General features: G+C 36.9%; 1 pseudogene; it reads left to right on the plus strand.

The window, feature by feature from the left end:
* Positions 1-11,631: 11,631 nt before the first annotated feature.
* LOC149161818 (magnesium-chelatase subunit ChlH, chloroplastic-like) lies at positions 11,632-13,711 on the plus strand (annotated as a pseudogene).
* The last annotated feature ends 2,967 nt before the right edge of the window (positions 13,712-16,678 follow it).

The raw sequence follows: 16,678 nt of genomic DNA on the forward strand, positions 1-16,678 counted from the left end.
ATTTTTGGTGAAGCTCTCTAGAGATATCTATCTTTGCAAAGGTGTCACTAGCTGAAGTGTGATCACAGTCAGTCGAGGCCATTTTCTATCTTTGAGGATCCAAAATAGTAATCCTTCCTTCTAAGGCATCAGATACCTGGTAAGTTACAACAAATTTCAGGCATTGAATGAATAGCTATAACTAGAAAATTATAGCATCAAAATTCTTCAATTTTCCATTCTTATATCAAGAGTCAAGGAGGATTTTACTACAGCCTTAACATACTCTTATTGGAGCAATAATTCCTTTCTATAAATATTCTTTCAGTAGAAAAATCCAATTGTGATCCTTGCAAAACCCTATTCATCCATGCAAGAGAAAGGAGAAATGGAGAAACATTACATTGAGCTCGACCATTAACCTCTTTCTCCCAAGAGATATTCAACTAAGCTTAGAGGGGAAATCCCATTCATCAAACCATGCCCTTGCAAATGAGAGCTCTCTTCCTTTATAGGCCTTCTCCTCAAACATTTTAGAATAAAATATTATTGAGTAATTTTTAGATCCATGAACCCTCTGGAAATAATAATATTAAAATACAAAAGAAGGTCTTGAACCCTCTTTCAAGCTAGGTGCTTCTCATTAAGGGTGTAAAGTTACACCAAATAATGCTTGATTTATTCTTTGCTGCCACATCCATCACCTTCCGAACTTGGGCACTCTCCAAGAATGATCATCTAGTAGTTTCCTATTTCCAAAATAACAATAGAACTCAAAACAATGTGGAGTGCTCCATTAGAAATGGCCAAATGTGGCTAGGGTTTTAAGGCGAAAAATTTGACATCAAAACAACTCCCTCAATATTTATCGGAATATTTATTATGACCAAAATGTGTAAATGTTGCAACCACTCTACATCTATTGGCATTGGTTTGGTGGTAATCTAGGCACTTGATCAAAAGATATTCGCTCTTCTTTGGAAATATGGAATAAAGGAGTTGTTTTGAATGTTCTAAATTGACCATTGCTCACAAATATCGCCCTCCTTCGTGCCATGGGTGATGTGAATGCAAAGTGTCATCTTTTGACTAGGGAATTCCTCTTCTTTTTTATGTTTGACCTTTGATTATGCCACAAAAACCATCATATATATTTCAAAATGTTAGGAGTTCCTTCCTTGAAGAGTCTTTGACCACTATGAGAGGGTTTCTAGGTGACCCATGTCAACATTAATGAAGGGTGGTCTTTGAAATCCTCTTTGTTTCCTTGTAGATGATGCCCAAAGACCACAAGAATGACAATTCATTCCTCACGGTTGTATAAATACCTCATGTGATGTAAGATGAACCCTAGTGAGAAATGCTTTCAAATATGTAACTTTTGCCTTGAAAATTATGAAGACATCCTAAAGACACCTTCGAATGGAGAAATAGGCATGCCCAAAGGTGGATCTATGTTACATGTGCAACCTTACCTCTAAATATGTGAACTCAACAACAAAACATGCCTCCAAATATGTGAATATTCCTCAACATGCAAAACAGAAGGCAAGCACATTGAATTTTCGTCATCACCTCTCAAGTCTCAAATGACTCATATCATGCTCCAACATTCATATGCACTGGTGCAATGCTACTAAAAATTTTCCTCTGAAAATGCAAATTGGACTTGCAATTCAGGTGGTAACAAGACCAATGCACCGTGCAGACAGAGAGAATAGCAATATTCTAATGATGCATAGTTGAACTCATAGACCTAGACTTGTCTGAAGGCAGACTTTTCATAGCCCTGAAGGTTGACACAATAAAGAATAGAAGGAATGGACTAAGGTTGGAGTTATTTTTATCGTTATCTTTTCATAAACGAGCACAAGTAATTATATACATAAAATCTCTATCGATGGTTTTTTGTAGTTCAAGTTTTCATGAGTGTTTACAAAATGCAGAAGAAATGAGTTCTTTTCTTGGGCAGATAGTAGGGGAAAATATCTTTTATTCCTGAAATTTTCTGAGGTTTTTGAGGTCAATCACCACAAAAATTGTTTTTTCTTGAAATAAAATGGGGTGGGACATAATTTTTAATTTGAGTCGAATTTGAAGGACACATAAGCTTTCCTTATTCCTTAAATTCTCAAACAATAGTATAGGTATTTATTTCTTACATAGAACAGACGAGAAAAACATTATAATATCCTTAGTAGAGAAAAAATAAAACTTATTCTCAAAGGTTATGTTAAAATACAAATGAAGGTCTTGAACCCTCTTTCAAGCTAGGTGCTTCTCATTAAGGGTGTAAAGGTACACCAAATAATGCTTGATTTATTCTTTGCTGCCACCTACATCACCTTCCGAGCTTGGGTGCTTGCCAAGAATGATCATCTAGTAGTTTCCTATTTCCAAAATAACAATAAAACTCAAAAATATGTGGAATTATCCATTAGAAATGGTCAAATGTGGCTAGGGTTTTGAGGCGGAAAATTTGCAATCAACACAACTCCCTCAATATTTATTGGAATATTTATTATGACCAAAATGTGTAAATGCTACAGCCACTCTACATCTATTGCCATTGGTTTGGTGGCAATCTAGGCACTTGATCAAAATATATCCACTCCGATTTGGAAAGAGGTCATAAAGGAGTTGTTTTGAATGTTCTAAATGGTCCACTACTCACAAATATCGTCATACTTCATGCCATGGGTGATGTGAATGTCAAGTGTCATATTATGGATGAGGGAATTCCTCTTATTTTTTATGTGTGACCCTTAATTATGCCACAGAAACCCTCATATATCTTTCAAAATGATGGTAGTTCCTTCCTTGAAGAGTCTTTGACCACTATGATAGGGTTTCTAGGTGACCCATGTCAACGTTAATGAAGGGTGGTCTTTGAAATCCTCTTTGTTGCCTTGTAGATGATGCCCAAAGACCACAAGAATGACAAGTCATTCCTCACATTTGTATAAATACCTCATGTGATGTAAGATGAACCCAAGTAGTGAGAAATTCCTTCAAATATGTAACTTTTTCCTTGAAAATTATGAATACATCCTGAAGACACCTTCGAATGAAGAAATAGGCAGGCCCAAAGGTGGATCTATGTTACATGTGCAACCTTGCCTCTAAATATGTGAACTCAACAACAAGACATGCCTCCAAATATGTGAATATTCCTCAACATGCAAAACAGAAGGCAAGCACATTGAATTTTCATCACCACCTCTCAAGTCTCAAATGACTCATATCATGCTCCAACATTCATATACGTTGGTGCAAAAATTGCTGAAAATTTGCCTCTGAAAATGCAAATTGGACTTGCAATTCAGGTGGTAACAAGACCAATGCACCACGCAAACAAAGAGAATAACAATATTCTAATGATACATAGTTGAACTCATAGACCTAGACTTGTCTCAAGGCATACTTTTCATAGCCCTGAAGGTTGACACAACAAAGAGAAGAAGGAATGGACTAAGGTTGGAGTTATTTTTATCATTATCTTTTCATATATGAGCACAAGTAATTATATACATAAAATCTCTATCGATGGTTTTTTGTAGTTCAAGTTTTCATGAGTTTTTACAAAATGCAGAAGAAATAAGTTCTTTTCTTGGGCAGATAGTAGGGGAAAATATCTTTTATTCCTGAAATTTTCTGAGGTTTTTGAGGTCAATCACCACAAAAATTGTTTGTTCTTGAAAGAAAAGGGGGTGGGACATAAGTTTTAATTTGAGTCGAATTTGAAGGACACATAAGCTTTCCTTATTCCTATAATTCTCAAACAATAGCAGAGGTATTTATTTCTTACATAGAACAGAGGGGAAAAAAGGGACATAAGTTTTAATTTGAGTCAAATTTGAAGGACGCATAAGCTTTCCTTATTCCTAGAATTCTCAAACAATAGCAGAGGTATTTATTTCTTACATAGAACAGAGGGGAAAAATATTATAATATCCTTAGTAGAGAAAAAATAAAACTTATTCTCAAAGGTTATGTTAAAATACAAAATAAGGTCTTGAACCCTCTTTCAAGCTAGGTGCTTCTCATTAAGGGTGTAAAGGTACACCAAATAGTGCTTGATTTATTCTTTGCTGCCACATCCATCACCTTATGAGCTTGGGCGCTCTCCAAGAATGATCATCTAGTAGTTTCCTATTTCCAAAATAACAATAGAACTCAAAAAAATGTGGAGTGCTCCATTAGAAATGGTCAAATGTGGCTAGGGTTTTGAGGCAGAAAATTTGACATCAACACAACTCCCTCAATATTTATCAGAATATTTATTATGACCAAAATGTGGAAATGTTGCAGCCACTCTACATCTATTGGCATTGGTTTGGTGGTAATCTAGGTACTCAATCAAAAGATATTCACTCTTCTTTGGAAAGAGGGCATAAAGGAGTTGTTTTGAATGTTCTAAATGGACCAATGCTCATAAATATTGCCATACTTCATGCCATGGGTGATGTGAATGCCTAGTGTCATCTTCTTGCCTATGGAATTCCTCTTATTTTTTATGTGTGACCCTTGATTATGCCATGAAAACTCTCATATGTCTTTCAAAATGATGGCAATTCCTTTGTTGAAGACACTTTGACTACTATGAGAGGGTGTATAGATGATCCATGTCAACATGAATGAAGGGTGGTCTTTGAAATCCTCTTTGTTGCCTTGTAGATGATGCCCAAAGACCACAAGAATGACAAGTCATTCCTCACATTTGTATAAATACCTCATGTGATGTAAGATGAACCTAAGTAGTGAGAAATGCCTTCAAATATGTAACTTTTGCCTTGAAATTGTGAAGACATCCTAAAGACACCTTCGAATGGAGAAATAGGAATGCCCAAATGTGGATCCATGTTACATGTGCAACCTTGCCTCTAAATATGTGAACTAAACAACAAAAAATGCCTCCAAATATGTGAGTATTCCTCAACATGCAAAACAGAAGAAAAGCACATTGAATTTTCATCACCACCTCTCAAGTCTCAAATGACTCATATCATGCTCCAACGTTCATATACGTTGGTGCAATGCTGCTGAAAAGTTTCCTCTGAAAATGCAAATTGGACTTGCAATATAGGTCGTAACATGACCAATGCATCATGCAGATAGAGAGAATAGAAATATTATGAAAATGTGTAGTTGAACTCATAGACCTAGACTTGTCTGAAGACATACTTTTCATAGCCCTAAAGGTTGAAACAATAAAGGGCAGAAGAAATGGACTAAGGTTGGGGGTATTTTTATCATTGTCTTTTCATAGACGAGCACGAGTAACTATATACATAAAATATCTATAGATGGTTTGTTGTAGTGTAAGTTTTCATGAGTGTTTACAAAATGAAAAATAAATAAGTTCTTTTCTTGGGCAAATAGTAGGGGAAAATATATTTTATTCCTGGAATTTTCTGAGGTTTTTGAGGTCAATCACCACAAAAAATGTTTTTTCTTGAAAGAAAAGGGGGTGGCAAATAAGTTTTAATTTGAGTCGAATTTGAAGGACACATAATCTTTCCTTATTTCTAGAATTCTCAAACAATAGCAGAGGTATTTATTTCTTACATAGAATAGAGGGGAAAAAGATTATAATATCCTTAGTAGATGTTGACACCTAATCATAGGGATTTGGTGAACAACTGTAATTAGTGTAAATAAATAATAGAGAAAATGCAGAGTCATGGGGAGATGAACTGAATAGTCACTCCCTATTGTATATAATAATGAACAACCTGAATGAATAATACGATTACATTTGAGGAGTTACCTCCTGGTATGACATGGTATTAGAGCCAATGCCATTTTTGGCTTCCCTCTCTACTTTGTAACTCCTCTCTCATCACTGTTTCCCCTCTCTAGCAACTGCTGCCCCTCTCTGGCAACTGCTATAGACGTTCAGCTGGTTATGTGAGGCAACTTCTCCACAAGCGTAGTTGAGGTATCACTCTCTTGGTTTCATAGTGTTAAACACGGGTGTGATGAACGAAATTCTCTTATGACTGTGTATCAGCGTTCTATCGGGTATTTTTCTCTGTTCACATTTTATTTATAAATCACAGTCAATTAGTGTTCACATTAATACTGATTTTAAGCGCTAAACCTTTTCTTAAGTGTCTTTATTAAAATATGAATTAAGCACATGGGTAGTCTTTGGCAAGTGATAAGTAGTATCTCGCGCGCCCTAAAGGCTGGAAGTGGTATTCCTAAATTTCACGCTATTAACCTTAGTGGTTGACACGTAGCACGGGAAAACCACTTTTCTCGTGCGCTCTCGACTTGTTATGCATCGTGAAATATTTCACATGAGATTACGTGATAGCCATTGGATCAAGCGGGATTGATCAATGGTGGATATCGGCCAAGCTAGTTGGCGAGCAGGTGACGCGATAGCCGTTCGATTAGTCGGGTCAGATCTGACAGTGATCGCGTCGGAAGATGCATGTGAGTTAATTTAAATTTCAGATGCGATGTGGTTATTAAAAGGAGTTTAAGGTTCAGAGTGATCAGACCATCCGTTTAATGGGTGATCAGATGCATATTGCTTCCGAAAGTGCATGCATGTTAATGTTAGAAATGGATGTGATAAGGTTATGAACTGGGGTTTTAATTCCTTTTGGTTCCATTATGATATTGTGCAACAGCCATTCGATTGCATGGGTCACATCGACGGTGGAGATCGTCCGAGTTAGTTGGTGAGCGGATGACGTGATATCCGTTGGATCTAGAGAAGTGAGATCAACGACATGGATTGAAGCACTTGATAAAAGGAGAAGTCAACGAGGTACCGACAGTGATTGGTCAAATAAGCAGGACCCTCGGGGGGAAAATCCACGTATAGAACCGGATTTAAGTGCAGCTGATTGGTTACAAAGTTAACCAGTAGTCAAATTACAGACTACCACCTCATTTTCATCAACCTCCTGCGTCATTTCTAAAATGCACTCATTGATATCTATTGTGGGAGTGGTTCTCACCGGGAAGGAGAACTATCCTGAATGGTCACGGAAAATCAAACACACTCTCATTTATAATGAGTTGTGGAAAGGAGTGTGTGTTGGAGACGGAGACAAAGAGCCAAAACAACCTACCTCAGACAAGGAATTTGCCATTTGGGAAAATAAGAACAACAAGGCTTATGCATTGATTGCAGCATCAGTAAATGAAGAGGTGAGTTGCCATATTTCACCATTTTCAAATGCTTTCGAAGCCTTACAAAAACTGAAGGAACTCTATGACTCACACTCTGCACTTGAAGTTGTTCAACTCATGATTAAAATGTTCACCCTTGAATTACAAAATGATGATCCTCTTGCTCTTGCATCAGAAGTAAAATCTATTATGCATGATATCAAAATCACTAATGTTGAACTGGACATTCCTCTGATAGCTTTTCTCAAGGCACTTTATCCCACTTACTCAAATTATCTTGAGTCATTGCAAGCAAATGGAAACCTCAAAGATATTACCTTTGACTCCCTTGTAAAAAAAATAGCTGAAAGAGAGAAAGCTTTTGGGAAGAAGACAAATCCTCAGTCTTTTGAAGAGGCTGTGTGCCTTGCATATAGAGAGAAGAATATTGCTCAAGATTCTTCGAGAGGAAGAGGTGGTCGAAGAGGAAGAGGAAGAAATTTCAGAGGCAGGGTGGGCAGACACTCTCAAGGAGAAAAGTCAAATTTTCACTGCATACGCTGCAAAAGAGATGGATCACATGATGCATCCACATGAAAGTTTCCTTGGGATAGAATTGAGCATGAAATAAACCAACCCAAAGGTAAAAATAATGACAAAGAGAAAGGTAAAGCACCTGAATCCGCTCACTATGTTTTGGCACACTGTAATATTGGAGTAAATGAAGACTTATTTAATGCTTCACTTGCTTCTTGGAAAAATGATTGGCTTGATTCAGGAGCAACTTGCCACATGAATTTTAGAAGATATTTTTTTGAAGAATTTTGTGACAATGTTGATGGAGCAGTATACTTTGCAGACAAATCAAAACTCAAGCCATCACGGCTTGGTAAAATCAGGCTTAAATTGCCTGGTCATCCAGACTTTCTTCTGCATCATGTTTTATATCTCCCACAGCTGAGGAGAAACTTGTTGTCCTTGGTCCACATCCGCCAGCAAGGACACTCCATTCATATGTTTGATGGCAAGCTTGAGGTGAGAAAAGAATCAGACCACTCACTTGTCATGACGGGGATAGAAGAAGAAAGGCTTCTCAAGCTGCAGGGTACCTCTGCTCGTGCACAAAATTTCTCATACAATTCTCATTATGAAGAAGGTACATTTCCATCAAGTTTATTATGGCATGCTAGATTTGGACACTTGAACTATGACAGCCTCTGCTTGTTGAAGAAAAATGGTGTTATTGGTTTTCCTACAATTCCTAGGAAACTTAAGAAATGTGATGCTTGCATTCTAGGAAAGCATAACAAATAGTCTTTTCATTATTCACATTCTAGAGCACATAAAAAACTTGAACTCATTCATTCAGATTTATGTGGTCCAATGCCTGTTCCTTCTGCAAATGGAAATAAATATATGATGACATTTATTGATGACTACACCAGAATGTGTTGGGTTTATTTATTGAAGAACAAATCTGATGCTTTTCAAACATTCAATAACTTTCATACATGGATTGAAAATGATGCACAATCTCATATTGGCTCTATTTGCACTGATAATGGAAAAGAATACACTTCAAATGAATTTGAAAACTATCTTCGCCAACATGGGATCAAACATCAAACAATTGTGCCTTATAATCCCCAACAGAACGGAGTACCTAAAAGAATGAATAGGACAATCTTAAATATGGTGCGCTCCATGATGTTTTTCAAAAATGTAAAAATGATGTTTTGGGCTAAAGCAGTTATATGTGCTATATATATAAAGAATAGATGTCCATCTAATGCTATTAGAAACAAGACTCCTTATGAAATGTGGTATGGGCACATTCCTTCGGTAAAGCATCTCAAGGTCTCTGGTTCCACATGTTATGCCTTGATACCAAAGGTACATAGAAAAAAACTTGGTGCACGAAGTTGTAAGTGTCTCTTCTTGGGGTATTCAAACACCTCCAAAGCATACCGTCTCTATGATGAAGTCAATAAAAAGTTTGTTGTATCTAGAGATGTAATCTTTCTTGAATCATCCAAAACTGAAAATGTTGTTGAGCGACAACTTGATTGCTTGGATAGATTCACAAATGCAAAATCATTTCAAGAATTTGATAATCAGATTCCACATCTTGAAGGGGGGATTCCTATACTAGATCAACCTGTGGAATCTTCTTCTAAAGAACTCTCTCCCCCGCATGAAACTCCAACAACGGATGATACTTTGAGTGATGTGATTGATAGAATTGGGAGACTCAATCTTGATTCAATCCCAACTCAATCAACGGAGTAGCCTGGACCATCTCAGAAAGGTCCCCCAAAGTGGCTGACAAAGACACTTGAAAGTGTTCATCCTGATGAGGTTGGAAAGACAGGAACTAGAAATTCAACCCGGCAAAATGGAGGTGATGTAGATGACTCTGATTCACCTGTTGATATGGATGTTTCTTATGATTGTGAATTGAATTTGTCTACATATTTTGAACCAACTTCCTTCAAAGAAGCTGCTTCTCATGATGAATGGAAAGAAGCAATGCAAAAGGAGTATGATGCCTTGATAAAGAATGACACTTGGAAGCTAGTTGATCCTCCATTGGGAACCAAACCAATTGGCTGCAAGTGGGTCTACAAGAACAAGTATAAAGCTGATGGCTCACTTGAAAAGCACAAAACTAGGCTTGTGGCAAAAGGTTTTGCATGGAAGTAAGGGGTTGATTATGAGGAGACTTTTTCCCCCACATCAAAATGGGCTACCATCCGGACACTCTTTGCCCTAACAACTCAGAACGGTTGGAAATTCCATCAAATGGATGTAAAAACTACTTTCTTGAATGGAGATCTAAAAGAGAATTTTTTTATGTCCCAACCTGAAGGATTTGTTGTAAAAGGACATGAACATAAAGTATGCAAACTTGTGAAATCCTTGTATAGCCTCAAACAAGCACCGCGAGCCTAGTATGAAAAACTAATTGAGCATCTTCTAAAACTCAATTTCAAACATTATGATCTTGATGATGCAACTTTGTTTGTCAAGAAGGTTGGCAAAACAGTTGTATATCTTGTGGTATATGTAGATGATCTTTTGATGCCAGGGAACAATGAGAGCTACATTGCATCCATAAATAAGGAATTGAGGAAAGGTTTTGAAATGGCTGATTTGGGCTATGTTCATTACTATCTTGGTATTGAAGTAACTCAACATCCAAAGTTCATATTCCTTTCTCAAAAGAAGTACATTGGAGATCTGTTGAACAGGTTTGGCATGACTGAATGCAATCCTCTGACTACTCCAATGGAACAAAACTTAAAGCTCACATCCATTGAAGGAAAAGAATTTGAGGATGCAACAAAGTATAGACAACTTGTAGGAAGTCTCAACTACCTAACTACTACCAGACCAGACATTTTGTTTGTTGTTGGAATCCTCTCCAGGTTTATGAAAAAGCCTTGTGAGGGATATTGGTCTGCTGCAAAAAGAGTTCTAAAGTACTTGAAGGGAACTCAAGACTTTGGAATCAAGTATACACAGGTGGGTGACTTTAGCTTGATTGGATACTCTGATTCAGACTTCGATGGAGACAAAGAAACTGGGGTATCTACTTCGGGTTATGCTATGAGTCTTGGATCAGGAGCTGTCTCTTGGAGATCACGCAAACAATCAGTTCCAGCAGATTCCACAACAGAGGCAGAATATGTGGCAACAGCTGAGGCAACAAAAGAAATTGTGTGGCTCAGGAAAATTCTGGAAGATTTGCAGGTAAAACAAGTACAATCGACTCCACTCATGATTGACAATACCTCGGAAATAAAGTTGGCCAAGAATCCAAAGTTCCATGATCGAACAAAGCACATAAATACAAAATATCATCTCATTCGACATCATGTTGAGGCCAAAACAATCCATCTTCGCCATTGTTCCACTAATGAGCATATTGCAGACATCTTCACCAAAGTGCTTGGAAGAGAAAATCTTGAAAGATTCAGAACGATGCTTGGACTCACCAACATCCCTTCAGATTAAGGGGGGGAATGTTGACACCTAATCATAGGGATTGGGTGAACAACTGTAATTAGTGTAAATAAATAATAGAGAAAATGAAGAGCCATCGGGAGATAAACTGAACAGTCACTCCCTCTTGTATATAATAATGAACAACCTGAATGAATAATACGATTACATTTGAGGAGTTACCTCATGGTCTAACAGTAGAGAAAAAATAAAACGTATTCTCAAAGGTTATGTTATCTTTAGAAATTTCACACTCTTTTTAGAAATGAAAAGTCCATAGTGTGTAAAACAAGAATGGAATATTTAAACATGGCAGTGGATTGAGGTTATGAACTTTGAAGATTCAAATCACGAGGAAGAAGGTAGATTTTCAAACAAGGAAGAAGATGATTAGTTACAAGCAACATATAAAATAAAGAGACTATATTTTTCAATTGGTAACTTAGAATTTTAGTTGGGTACTTGAGTTGAGTACCACCTGACAGGAGGAATTCTATCCTACTTCATTGAGAGGAGATGACAATATGGTTTTGCTTAGGTGGATTGAAGGTAACCATGCTCAGTATGTATCAGCTGGGCATATTAAAAATTCCTTTATTTCAAATGTTTAAAAGAAATAAGAAGTCATCGGGCTTTGAGTAAAGCATGCTTAAGCTTGTTAGGACCCTACCCAAATTCCTCAAGTATTTTCCAAGCAACAAGGCTCAAGATGCTAGAGCCTATATCATGAGTTTGCAGTTTTGGTTAGGTGGATCCCTAGAGAATATTGAAAACTTATTTAAGATTATTGTTGTTTTTTATGTGCCTGCTTTAGTTGTCTATTTGGACATAGGAATATGGCACCCTAGAGATTATTAAAAACACAATTGGAGTTTTCTAACCTAGCCATCTATTTGGACATAGGAATATGGCACCCTCTGGCTCCTTGCATGTATGATGATGTTAAAGAGTATTTGAATTGGTATGAAACTAGAAAGGATGCAAATGAGAAACTCAAAAACCTAAATGCACCAGTCATTGGTATCACCTTGCAATGAAGCCACATTATTATTGGTGACGATAGTCACTATGTGGTTGTTGTGATGGAATTGGAAGCTAGAGGTGCAAAGGTTGTGCCAATATTTTTAGGTGGATTAGATTTTTCCACCCCTGTGGAGTGTTTCTTGTATGATCCAATAACAAATAAATCTCTTGTAGATGTTTTGGTTTCCTTGACTATGTTTACACTTGTGGGTGGACCTGCTAGATAGGATCATCCTCGTGCTATACAAGCTTTGTCCAAGCTTGATGTTCCCTACATTGTGGCCTTTCCACTAGTGTTCCAGACTACAGAGGAATGGCTTATCAACACTTTGGGATTGCATCCAATTCAGGTTGCATGGCAGGTTTCTCTTCCTGAGCTTGATGGTGGTTTGGAGCCGATTGTTTTCTCAGGCTGTGATGCAAGAATGGGTAGGTTTCATTGTTTTTTTGAACATTGTTTCAGCAAGTTCATCAATTAGATAATTTGTTAACAATATAATCTGTCTAAAATTGTTAACCTTGTTGTGAAACTCAAATTATCATTACATCAATGTCAGAATACCAAAATAGGGGTCATGGTACCATACACATATGTAGGATCAAAGTTTCTCTTGAGCCATTGCAGGGTTCTTTTGAAGTGGTCGTAAAAATTTGTTTCTAACTTCTTTATATTGATGTGTAGGCAAGTCCCATGCACTTCATAAGTGTTTTGAACAAATTTGTACAAGGGATATCAAGTGGGCTCAACTAAAGCAAATAACAAAGGTGATCATGTCAAAATGTCATTTCAATTTGTTTTGCATGTTACAACCTAATTGAGATAATTGAAGTTAGGTATAACGACAATCTTCACTGATGCAATATATTATTACTTGCATGTTTGCAGGAGGACAAGAAAATAACTGTATATGTATTTAGCTTCCCACCTGACAAAGCCAATGTTGGCACTGCAGCCTACCTCAATGTATTCTCTTCAATTTTCAGTGTATTACATGAACTAAAGACAGATGGATATAATGTAGAAGGTTTGCTAGATACTTCTGAAGCACTGATTGAAGACACAATTCATGGAAAAGAAGTTAAGTTCAACAACCCAAATCTTAATATTGCTTACAAAATGAATGTGAGAGAGTACCAATAGCTCACACCTTATGCTAAGGCTTTGGAAGAAAACTGGGGCAAACCTCCAGGGAACCTTAATTATGATGGGGAGAACTTGCTTGTATATGGAAAACAATTTGGAAATGTTTTCATTGGAGTGAAACCAACTTTCATATATGAAGGCGATCCAATGAGGCTTATTTTTGCAAAATCAGCAAGTCCACACCATGGATTTGCTGCTTATTACTCATTTTTGGATAAAATATTTAAGGTTGATGATGTCTTGCATTTTGAAACTCATGGATCCCTGGAATTTATGTCTGGCAAGCAAGTGGGTATGAGTGATGTCTGTTACCCAGACAATTTTGTTACCTATATGGATTTGAAGAGAGTTCTTTTCCATTTTGCTTGTGCACTATATTCAGAAGATAAAAGGACTTTGGTGGTGGGGTATTTTCACTTGCAGCTATAGTCATGAGTGATCTTATTAACAAAGATCCAACTTTCTATTTTTTTCTAGATGTTGTTGGTCTGCCTAATTCTTTTTTGGATGCCATCATGGTCGATGTCATCCCTTCTGCATATGTAGTAGCTTATATACCACAATTTTTGGATGTTATGTGCCTTAATAAAATTGGTCTTCAATCTATTAATGATCGTGGTTCTCTAAGATGTTTTGTGAATTTTTTTACATCAAAAACCTACTTACTAGCTTTGGTAGGTGACAATCCTGGGTCCTTATCATCTTCCTTGGATGAGATTATGTGACATTCTTCTTCTTTGAGGGGTCTTGGGGTGGATGTATTGATTGAAATCTTAAATACTATTGCAAAACTTGGATCTGGTGATGAAGTGTCTTCCCTGCTGCAAGAATATGCCAACTCTTTTGTGCATGTTCCCATGGAAACTGATTTAGAACAGAAAATAGTTAGTTCAGTGGATGGAGATGAATCATCAAGGGAAAAATCTGAGTTGGGGGGTTGATACTTCTGCTAAAAATTTGTCTTCAAACATAGAATCCTTTTTCCAGATTGTATAAGCAATGCTACACGTCTCTTAGAGAATAATTTGCATAACACAGATACATATGGGGGGTTTTGCTAAGAAAAAGGGTATAGAGGTCATGTTGCAACTGTTTGGTTTACCCCTCTTACCATTATCATTTGTAAGTGGCCAACATATTGTTGTTTCATTTAAGAATTTTTCACCATAGCACTCATCTCCTCTCACAAGGGTTGTTTGTACTACTCTGAGAGAACACATGAAACCTGGAATTGAATTCATGGATTTGTTGGTTGGAACAAAGCTGGAAGATATTGAGGTAGCACAACACATGATAATTTTGAGATTCCTTTCAAGTCTAGATGGTGTTTATCCTTTTCAACACATCTACTAAAAAGCACAACAACAATGATGCCTAAATTTGGTTATGGGGATGCCGATACTGAAGGATGTAGGGGGGGGGTGTACAAAGAAATAGTTTTACATATATACCTTGTTAGTGATTCAAAAGTAGATGAAAATAAAGAGGTTGAACAAGCACTTGCAACTAGAAATTTGGCACTAAATGCAGTAGGTACAAAAGCTAGCAGTGACACTAACATAGTTTCAGTTGTTTGGTAAATGAACCCAATGTCTATGAGGAATGGACCTGCTTCTCATTAGTCCATTGCACCTAAATATATTTCTATTATACAAACAAGTGACCATGGTATGAAAGGGATTTCAAGAATGAGTCTTGGTCAACTTGGGAGACATGCAAATGCATCAGAGAGTGACATCTCAAGCCCAAAAAATTAAAAGGAAGTCACTTGATCTCTTAGACTTTGAGACTATGAATAAGGTTGATTCTACAATGCAATCGTTCTATGTGAATCTTGTGAAGGTTTTGGTAGTACCCAATCGATGTCGTGATGATAGAGGATTGCTTAGTGCAGTAGCCAAGAGTGTGGTGGTTTTTCTTGCCAAAATTTTTCATGAAAATCTTGATGTGGATGAGAACTATAGCTCGTCTAAGTTTGAGTCATCACTTTCTTCAAAGTGTCTCTACTTGAGGAAGGTTGTGGATGACATGACAACAGTTATATATGACAACTGAAAGGAAATGTGCAATATAGCAATGGTGAATTGTTTCTATTCTCATGGTACAATTAAAAGTCTGTTGATTAATTTTGAAGCAACAAGTCATTTGTTGATCAGTGGTTGTCATTGATGTCAACCCAAGCAGCACCAAGGGCTACCCCGATCTTGCATGGGAATTTTGACTTGACAACTTACTCTATTATGAGTCAAGGATCTTCTATATGGATTCTACTTGTTGATATTTTTCCGTTGATATATGGCATGCCACGTAATTCTTCACGGTTTGAGAGATATTCATGTTTGAAGTTAGTAACCCCAGTTAGTATGCTAAACCCCTATAGGGTTGTGGCATGGAACTCATAATTGGTTGTGGTCATTGAATAGTCAATAATTAATAATAATAAAAAAAATCTCCTAAAATTCCTCCAACGCTCACTTATTGAGGACCCTCTCAACTCAATACATTCATATAAATAGCGACCCTCATATCCTCCTCTAGTAGGGATTTTGTGGTTTCAACCAGGTCATCGTGGAATTTTCAGATCTTGGTTCGCTATATTTTCGGAGATATGATCCGAGGAATTTAGGGTTTTTGCAGGCTCCCAAATTCCATGTCAAACAGGTGACATTGGGAAAATCGTCATAACTTTATCTCTGAGCAATGGATTCAAATTTAGTAAATAGTTACAGAAATAGGACAAACTGTAGTTTGTTGGGTATCGTTTTCAGGGCCAAAGGTCATAATAGTGACTCGTGGAACTTCGTACAAGTTCGCTCTAATGAACCAGTCTATAATCAGGTCATCGTGGGAGATTGGGAATAAATCTTTCTTGAAGAATCCAATATTGATCAAACCTATGGGGTTGGAAAGAGGACTCGGAGGGCTACCATAGGACAAAATTTCAGACCTTGGAGATCCGAAATTACATAGATAAAATAGATTCAATATCGAGCTCCTAGAAGGTAAGAAAAAACATACATTCAAGGATCATTGTAGTAAGGACTACACATCAACAATCAAGGGTAAGTCTCCTACAGCAAGGTATGTATGATTAGTGTTTACATTTGAATTTTGAGTATCATCTCTGACATATGCTTTTGCAGAACAACGTAAGTACATACAAGGTCTTGGTTATATCTCTATGTCTCTATATGTCATAGTTAATTTTGATACCACATTTCGGATGACCTATTCTTGATACTACACATTTGATGCTACATATTCTTGATGCTACACCAAGTCTGCTAAATCTATATGATGTTGTAAGTTCATGTTACTTGTCTTGTCATAGTTGATAGAATGGTCTATGTTGTTGTACTTAGAACTTTGCCGATCACAAGTCTAGGGTATGTCATC

Source organism: Pinus tabuliformis, chromosome 5_2, assembly GCF_031772625.1.
Source record: "Pinus tabuliformis cultivar Carrire ecotype Pingquan chromosome 5_2, CPIR1, whole genome shotgun sequence".
Lineage (NCBI taxonomy): Eukaryota > Viridiplantae > Streptophyta > Pinopsida > Pinales > Pinaceae > Pinus > Pinus tabuliformis.